We start from the raw sequence: 8540 nt of genomic DNA, 5'->3' as shown, positions 1-8540 counted from the left end.
CACATCCTAGATCTGAATGAATGAAATAATCTTATTAAATACTTTTTTCTTTACATAGTTGAATGTGCTGACAACAAAATCACACAAAAATGATCAATGGAAATCAAATTTATCAACCCATGGAGGTCTGGATTTGGAGTCACCCTCAAAATTAAAGTGGAATCCACACTACAGGCAGATCCAACTTTGTAATGTCCTTAAAACAAGTCAAAATTAGGCTCAGTAGTGTGTGTGTGTGTGGCCTCCACGTGCCTGTATGACCTCCCTACAACGCCTGGGCTGCTCCTGATGAGGTGGCGGATGGTCTCCTGAGGGGTCTCCTCCCAGACCTGGACTAAAGCATCCGCCAACTCCTGGACAGTCTGTGGTGCAACGTGGCGTTGGTGGATGGAGCGAGACATGATGTCCCAGATGTGCTCAATTGGATTCAGGTCTGGGGAACGGGCGGGCCAGTCCATAGCTTGCAGGAACTGCTGACACACTCCAGCCACATGAGGTCTAGCATTGTCTTGCATTAGGAGGAACCCAGGGCCAACCGCACCAGCATATGGTCTCACAAGGGGTCTGAGGATCTCATCTCGGTACCTAATGGCAGTCAGGCTACCTCTGGCGAGCACATGGAGGGCTGTGCGGCCCCCCAAAGAAATGCCACCCCACACCATGACTGACCCACCACCAAACCGGTCATGCTGGAGGATGTTGCAGGCAGCAGAACGTTCTCCAAGGCGTCTCCAGACTGTCACGTGCTCAGTGTGAACCTGCTTTCATCTGTGAAGAGCACAGGGCGCCAGTGGCGAATTTGCCAATCTTGGTGTTCTCTGGCAAATGCCAAACGTCCTGCACAGTGTTGGGCTGTAAGCACAACCCCCACCTGTGGACGTCGGGCCCTCATACCACCCTCATGGAGTCTGTTTCTGACCGTTTGAGCAGACACATGCACATTTGTGGCCTGCTGGAGGTCATTTTGCAGGGCTCTGGCAGTGCTCCTCCTGCTCCTCCTTGCACAAAGGCGGAGGTAGCAGTCCTGCTGCTGGGTTGTTGCCCTCCTACGGCCTTCTCCACGTCTCCTGATGTACTGGCCTGTCTCCTGGTAGCGCCTCCATGCTCTGGACACTACGCTGACAGACACAGCAAACCTTCTTGCCACAGCTCGCATTGATGTGCCATCCTGGATGATCTGCACTACCTGAGCCACTTGTGTGGGTTGTAGACTCCGTCTCATGCTACCACTAGAGTGAAAGCACCGCCAGCATTCAAAAGTGACCAAAACATCAGCCAGGAAGCATAGGAACTGAGAAGTGGTCTGTGGTCACCACCTGCAAAACCAGTCCTTTATTGGGGGTGTCTTGCTAATTGCCTATGATTTCCACCTGTTGTCTATTCCATTTGCACAACAGCATGTGAAATTTATTGTCAATCAGTGTTGCTTCCTAAGTGGACAGTTTGATTTCACAGAAGTGTGATTGACTTGGAGTTACATTGTGTTGTTTAAGTGTTCCCTTTATTTTTTTGAGCAGTGTATTTTCCAATTAAAGTGCACAGCATTGAATCAATGTGAATAGCTAATAGCAGGTTTGAGGACGATAGTGAAACCATTACTGTTTAGAGTACATACTGTATTAGCTCATGTATAGATTCTCTGTTCTTGAGTAGAGTTTCACTTCCTTTTCTGTCACATTATCCTGATGCAATTTCATTTGTTTGTGTACTAGCATCTCTGTTTGCCGTTTGGGTGCATGATCAGTGAATGTTTATTTATTGTGGGGAGGAATGGTGTGTGCGCCTCTGCTCACCCTCAGTGTACTACTCTGAAAGTGTAGACAGACACCTGTCATACATACTTTGATTGTCACTGCTTCTTTTTTACTTTAGTTTATTTGTGTCCTTTGTTCTGCCTTGTATTGCAGAACAGGTAGTGTTTATCAAAGCTGCAATGGTGCAATATTTATGAATGTCTTATCACTGGAGAGACGCTCCAGTCCACATCAGCTGAATCCACACAGAGGGCTCAGAGCTACAGTAGGGTAAAACTCTGCTGTCTTTTCAGCTCAATGGTGTCATGTGATGGGGTGCAGATAATTTAATTTGGAATCTCGACATATACCCTCAAACACACTGGGCTTCGTTTTCAGAAGCTGTGATATCAATGCTGTAACGGGGGTAGTTTATGAAAGTATATAGGACATACTTATATTGAAGGGTGTACTTAGATCAATTTACGGTTTGCACAGGATTTTTTTTGTTTTACAATACCATTGGTGTTGAATAATAAAAATATACAGATTGTTTTTAGATTTATGGTTCAAAATTTCTACAAAAGCTACAAAAATCAAACGCAATCTGTTTATGATTTTCACATGTGGATATATTGGGTGCCCTTGTCTTGAGGAGAGTTTGATGGAAATTGCTGATGAGTTTGAGTCCCCCCTGGTGACATAAGTATAGAGTAAACAAAGACATGCATATTTACAGCAGCCATAGTCAGGGTTTACAAGTCCCCAGTAGCACGGGAAGAAAAGGCATGTACCACAAGGATATCAATCAAGACGACTAAGCTGCAGACAGCCTCTAATGACCAGGTCACCCAAGCAGAATTCGCCCGTTAGAGGCCACGTTGTTGTAGCCGGCCTGTCTCAGAGTCTGGGTGACCAGGTTTGAAACACACTGCACTGTGGGGGTTTGTTTTCACTCCTCTCCCTGTCTCTCCTGTGTTACATTTCAGGTCTGCCAGCTGGTGATGGATGAGTCTGACGAGGACTTTAGTTTATTACAGGTTGACCATTAAGATGAGAAATGTAAATACTTCATTGAACAGATTACATGCAATGCATTTTACAGATTCATCCATTTTCACTATGAATTGTCCTTGTATCTCTTTGGCCACTTGGCTATTGTCCTGTGATTGTGAGAAATGCTTAGAGCTGAAACAACAGTATTTAACTGGTCAGATTGTTTAGCAGAGCAAGTGGTCATTAATTCAAAGTGCCAGAGACTAGAGACAGTAGCTGTCTGAGATGTCTGCACTTCGCATTTGTACATTCAGTAAAGCTCTAACCTCACAAACCTGATGGCCTATACTATTCTGCTGTCACAGAACCTTCTCGCAATATACATATGGAATTATAGCAAGTACATACTGCATGCATAATTGCAGACCACCAGATGCTTTTTGATGCTCTGTCTGCACCCTAAAGTATTTTAAGCCCCAGGAAACAGCGAGGTCTCAGCAGCCAATGGTTTTAATTCCAATAGGTGGCATTGTGTTACTGCCCATGGTAGCATTTTACAGTTACCCTGTAAGTACTGTCTTATATAATTAAATGTATCAAACCAAGTAGAAATGTTACAAATCAGAAATAGTCATGTAATAGCCACAGCGTTTGTGAATGAGAGGGAATATAGTCCAATCTTTGCTCTAATATGTAAATTCCCTCTCAGATCATTGTTGAAAGTGTGTATACCGGCTGTTGTTGGTCACCAGCAGCATTTGTGTACAAGTGGTGCAAGTTCTTCAAGAGGCTGCTCTCCATGTGCTGAGTCATCCTCCATCTACACATAGGTCATACCACTTCAGCTTCCTCACTCCCTACTGAGTTGCACTGACGTTGGTTATGTGATGAAGTTAGAAGGCGGGATGTTTGAGGAGCTTATGCTACAACTTGTGAGGTGGTGATGGTAGGAGTGTGGGGGGATCCCATCTGATTCTGCCTCTGCTGAGCCTCATTCACTGTGTTGAAAACGGAGTAGGCCTAATAAACAAACTAACGAGGTAATTGATTATTTCCACAGCTTTACCACTTGGATTAGATTGAGATACATTTGTAGTGACAGAATATTACATTTACATTTTTATATGAGACATAGACATACAGTTTAAAGTACACTACATAATAATAATAATAATATGCCATTTAGCAGACGCTTTTATCCAAAGCGACTTACAGTCATGCGTGCATACATTTTTGTGTATGGGTGGTCCCGGGGATCGAACCCACTACCTTGGCGTTACAAGCGCCGTGCTCTACCAGCTGAGCTACAGAGGACACCTGCTCATCCAACATCTAATTTCAAAATCACGGGCATTAATATGGAGTTGGTTGCCCCTTTGCTGCTATAACAGCCTCCACTCTTCTAGGAAGGCTTTCCACTAGATGTTGGAACATTGCTGCAGGAACTTGCTTCCATTCAGCCACAAGAGCATTAGTGAGGTCGGGCAATGATGTTGGGCGATTAGACCTGGCTTGCAGTCGCCATTCCAATTCATCCCAACGGTGTTTGATGGGGTTGAGGTCAGGGCTCTGTGCAGTCCAGTCAAGTTCTTCCACACCGATCTCAACAAACCTTTTCTGTATGGACCTCGCATTGTGCACGGGGGCATTGTCATGCTGAAACAGGAGAGGGCCTTCCCCAAACTGTTGCCTCAAAGTTGGAAGCACAGAATCGTCTAGAATGCCATTGTATGCTGTAGCGTTAAGATTTCCATTCACTGGAACTAAGGAGCCTGAACCATGAAAAACAGCCCCAGACCATTATTCCTCCTCCACCAAACTTTACAGTTGGCACTATGCATTGGGGCAGGTAGCGTTCTCCTGGCACCCGCCAAACCCAGATTAGTCCGTCGGACTGCCAGTTGGTGAAGCGTGAATCATCACCAGAGTTTCCACTGTTCCAGAGTCCAATGGCGGCGAGCTTTACACCACTCCAGCAGACGCTTGGCATTGCGCATGGTGATTTTAGGCTTATGTGCGGCTCCCTTGTGCTGACGTTGCTTCCAGAGGCAGTTTGGAGCTCGATAGAGTTGCAACCAAGGACAAACGATTTTTACGCTCTACACGCCTCGGTGGTCCCATTCTGTGAGCTTGTGTGGCCTATCACTTCGCAATGAGCCGTTGTTGCTCCTGGATGTTTCCACTTCACAATAACAGCACTTACAGTTGATCAGGGCAGCTCTAGCAGGGCAGAAATTTGAAGAACTGACTTGTTGGAAAGGTGGCATCCTGTGACGGTGCCACGTTGAAAGTCACTGAGCTCTTCAGTAAGGCCATTCTACTGCCAGTGTTTGTCTATGGAGATTACATGGCTGTGTGCTCGATTTTATACACCTGCCAGCAACGGGTGTGGCTGAAATAGCCAAATACACTAATTTGAAGGGGTGTCCACATACCTTTGGTGATGTAATGTATACTGTATTTGGACAGGTGCCTCTAGACAAGGGAGAACAATGTTGATAACATTTTAAGTAGCCTAATCTTAAATGTTTTCTGATTGATGATGAGTGGATGATTATTCTATCTTTGCGACAGTAGCCAGGTTTCCAACCAACATTTTTATGCGAGTAAAGTAGGCTACATGTTGGACAAAACATTTAATGACAGTCCAAACGTCGACAAAACAAAATACGCTAGACAAGTTGGGGTCTTTTGTGTTGGTAAAATTAATTATGGTGGAAACGCCTTTATGCGCAAATATTGATATGATAACCATCATATCGAAGTAAATCTGGAGTAACGCGATGATGTGTTGTGTGGTCCTCCCACTTCGATTTGGGAAAGCATGCAGTTTATTAGGCTACAGGTTAAATAAATGATGAACTTCACAGGGTGGTGAAAGTGCACCGTGATGAGCTTGACGCTCCTTTCCAATAAATATCGAGGATCTTATTTTGGTGACATGATGATTGATGCTTGGCTGCCGTTTGACAAATAAAAATAGTCTCGCTCTTTTGTCCATAATCTCATCATGCAGTAGGATATACCCGCACATTCGCTATATAACCCCTCCAAAATTGTGACAAAATCATCAGTAGAGTTGAAAATGCGATGTAAACCCATTTAAATTGTATTTTGTATTCGGTACATGGGAATTTAACCGCAAAAGTTAGTTTTATGTGCACTACTCATCACGCACAGCTTTTTATCCGCAACATGTCAATTTGATGGAAACACATCTCTGCTGGGAAAATGCTTTTAGAATATGCACATGAAAATCTGTCGGCAATTGGATGGAAACCTATTTTATGTGGCGTACTTTTAAAATACTTATGTAAATCAACATTTGCTCCTGTTGCCACAATAAAGTTTGGCACTGGTGGGCCAAATTTGATCTCAAAATGAAACTTTAACTTCTGGTCTGCAACCAGAGTCAGTGGATAGCAGAATGCCAGATTACGAATTATTGAGAGATGTAATGTAGAAAATGTGAGAATGGCTCTTAAACACACGTGATGAGCTTTTTTGGTTGTTAACGGCCCTTTTGAAACAAAATGACATCACAGAAGATTTACCATTTGCAAAGTGACGGTTTGGGAGCAGTAAACCACCCATTGAACGATCCCAGACCAACTGTGACTGATAAACTCCTGTTCTGGTATTTCTAGAGTATCTGAAACTAAAGGATTGATATGCTGTTCCTCTTTGTTAAAATGCTGTAAAGGGCTTGTATTGACACAAGGCTAATTCATATGACTACCACTCACAAGACCAGCAGTGGGGCTGAAGGTCTGCATGTCAGGGCAGTGAGATGGTGTTGGTCAGAGGCAATCTAGGCACTTGAATATCTACATTTCATTTGTATATAATTTTAAATGGTGAAAACAATAGTTAAAGCATGACTGACTTAGTTGATTGATACTTAATCTACATGTCTTCTTCATGGCCAAATGCTGCCATAACTCTGTATTGATTATAGTTCATATTGAACGGAGAATCAATTGTTTGAAGTAACAACAAAGCAACAAGTCTCCAGTCTCAAGTTTCAATCAAACAGGCTTTTTGGTCTGATAAAACCATATAAGAAGCCACAATGGGGCAGAGACTTCTACTAAAATGGGTGAGGAACATTGTCTGTTTCAGATTGCTGTACTACCATGTATTGAACAGATGTGTGATAAGGGGACCACAAGCCTGCTAATCTACTTTTTACTGTGATGGGATTATATGCAGCACCACGGCCCAGTCGAGTCAAAATATACACTTACTACCCAACATTGCTATTGAATAGCACCACATACAGTACCACCAAAACATTTTTTTTGTTTTTTTAAATCTAACAAACCAGAGCAGGTGTAATTGAGTTAAACTTTTTTGTTAAAAGAAAGTGCGCATCACTATCATTGTGACATACAGTACCAGTCAAAAGTTTGGACACACCTACTTTTTACTATTTTCTACATTGTAGAATAATAGTGAATACATCAATACTTTGAAATAACACATATGGAATCATGTAGTAACCAAAAAAGTGTTAAACACATCCAAATATTATATTTGAGATTCTTCAAAGTAGCGACCCTTTGTCTTGATGACAGCTTTGCACACTCTTGGCATTCTCTCAACCAGCTTCACCTGGAATGCTTTTCCAGCACTTGTTGGCTGCTTTTCCTTCACTCTGCGGTCCAACTCATCCCAAACCATCTCGAATGGGTTGAGGTCGGGTGATTGTGGAGGCCAGGTTATCGGATGCAGCACTCCATCACTCTCCTTCTTGGTCAAATAGCCCTTACACAGCCTGGAGGTGTGTTGGGTCATTGTCCTGTTGAAAAACAAATGATAGTCCCACTAAGCGCAAACCAGATGGGATGGCGTATCACTGCAGAATGCTGTGGGAGCCATGCTGGTTAAGTGTGCCTTGAATTCTAAATAAATCACTGACAGTCTCACCGGCAAAGCACCCCCACACTATCACACCTCCTCCTCCATGCTTCACAGTGGGAACCACACATGCAAAGATAATCCGTTCACCTACTCTGCGTCTCACAAAGACACAGCGGTTGGAACCAAAAATCTCAAATTTGGACTCATCAGACCAAAGGACAGATTTCCACAGGTCTAATGTCCATTGCTCGTGTTTCTTGGCCCAAGCAAGTCTCTTCTTCTTATTGGTGTCCTTGAGGAGTGGTTTCTTTGCAGCAATTCGACCATGAAGTCCTGATTCACACAGTCTCCTCTGAACAGTTGATGCTGAGATGTGTCTGTTACTTGAACTCTGTGAAGTATTTATTTGGGCTGCAATTTCTGAGGCTGGAAACTCTAATGAACTTATCCTCTGCAGCAGAGGTACCTCTGGGTCTTCCTTGCCATAATAAGGACTTGGTATTTTACCAAATAGGGCTATCTTCTGAATACCACCCCTACCTTGTCACAACACAACTTATTGGCTCAAATGCATTAAGAAGGAAATACATTCCATAAATTAACTTTTAACAAGGCACACCTGTTAATTGAAATGTATTCCAGGTGACTACCTCATGAAGCTGGTTGAGAGAATGCCAAGAGTGTGCAAAGCTGTCATCAAGGCAAAGGGTGGCTACACTTTTTTGGTTACTACATGATTCCATATGTGTTATTTCATAGTTTTAATGTCTTTACTATTATTGTACAATGTAGAAAATAGTAAAAATAAAGAAAAACCCTTGAATGAGTAGGTGTCTAAACTTTTGACTGGTACTGTATATCAGCCGAAGTTCTAATATGGTTGCTAGTCTGTTTAGCCAAAGAGTATGGATATACTGACAAGATACATTTCTCTTCGCCCTAAAAATG

This window comes from Coregonus clupeaformis, chromosome 16, assembly GCF_020615455.1.
Source record: "Coregonus clupeaformis isolate EN_2021a chromosome 16, ASM2061545v1, whole genome shotgun sequence".
Classification (NCBI taxonomy): domain Eukaryota; kingdom Metazoa; phylum Chordata; class Actinopteri; order Salmoniformes; family Salmonidae; genus Coregonus; species Coregonus clupeaformis.
Note: the sequence above shows the minus strand (reverse complement) of the source record.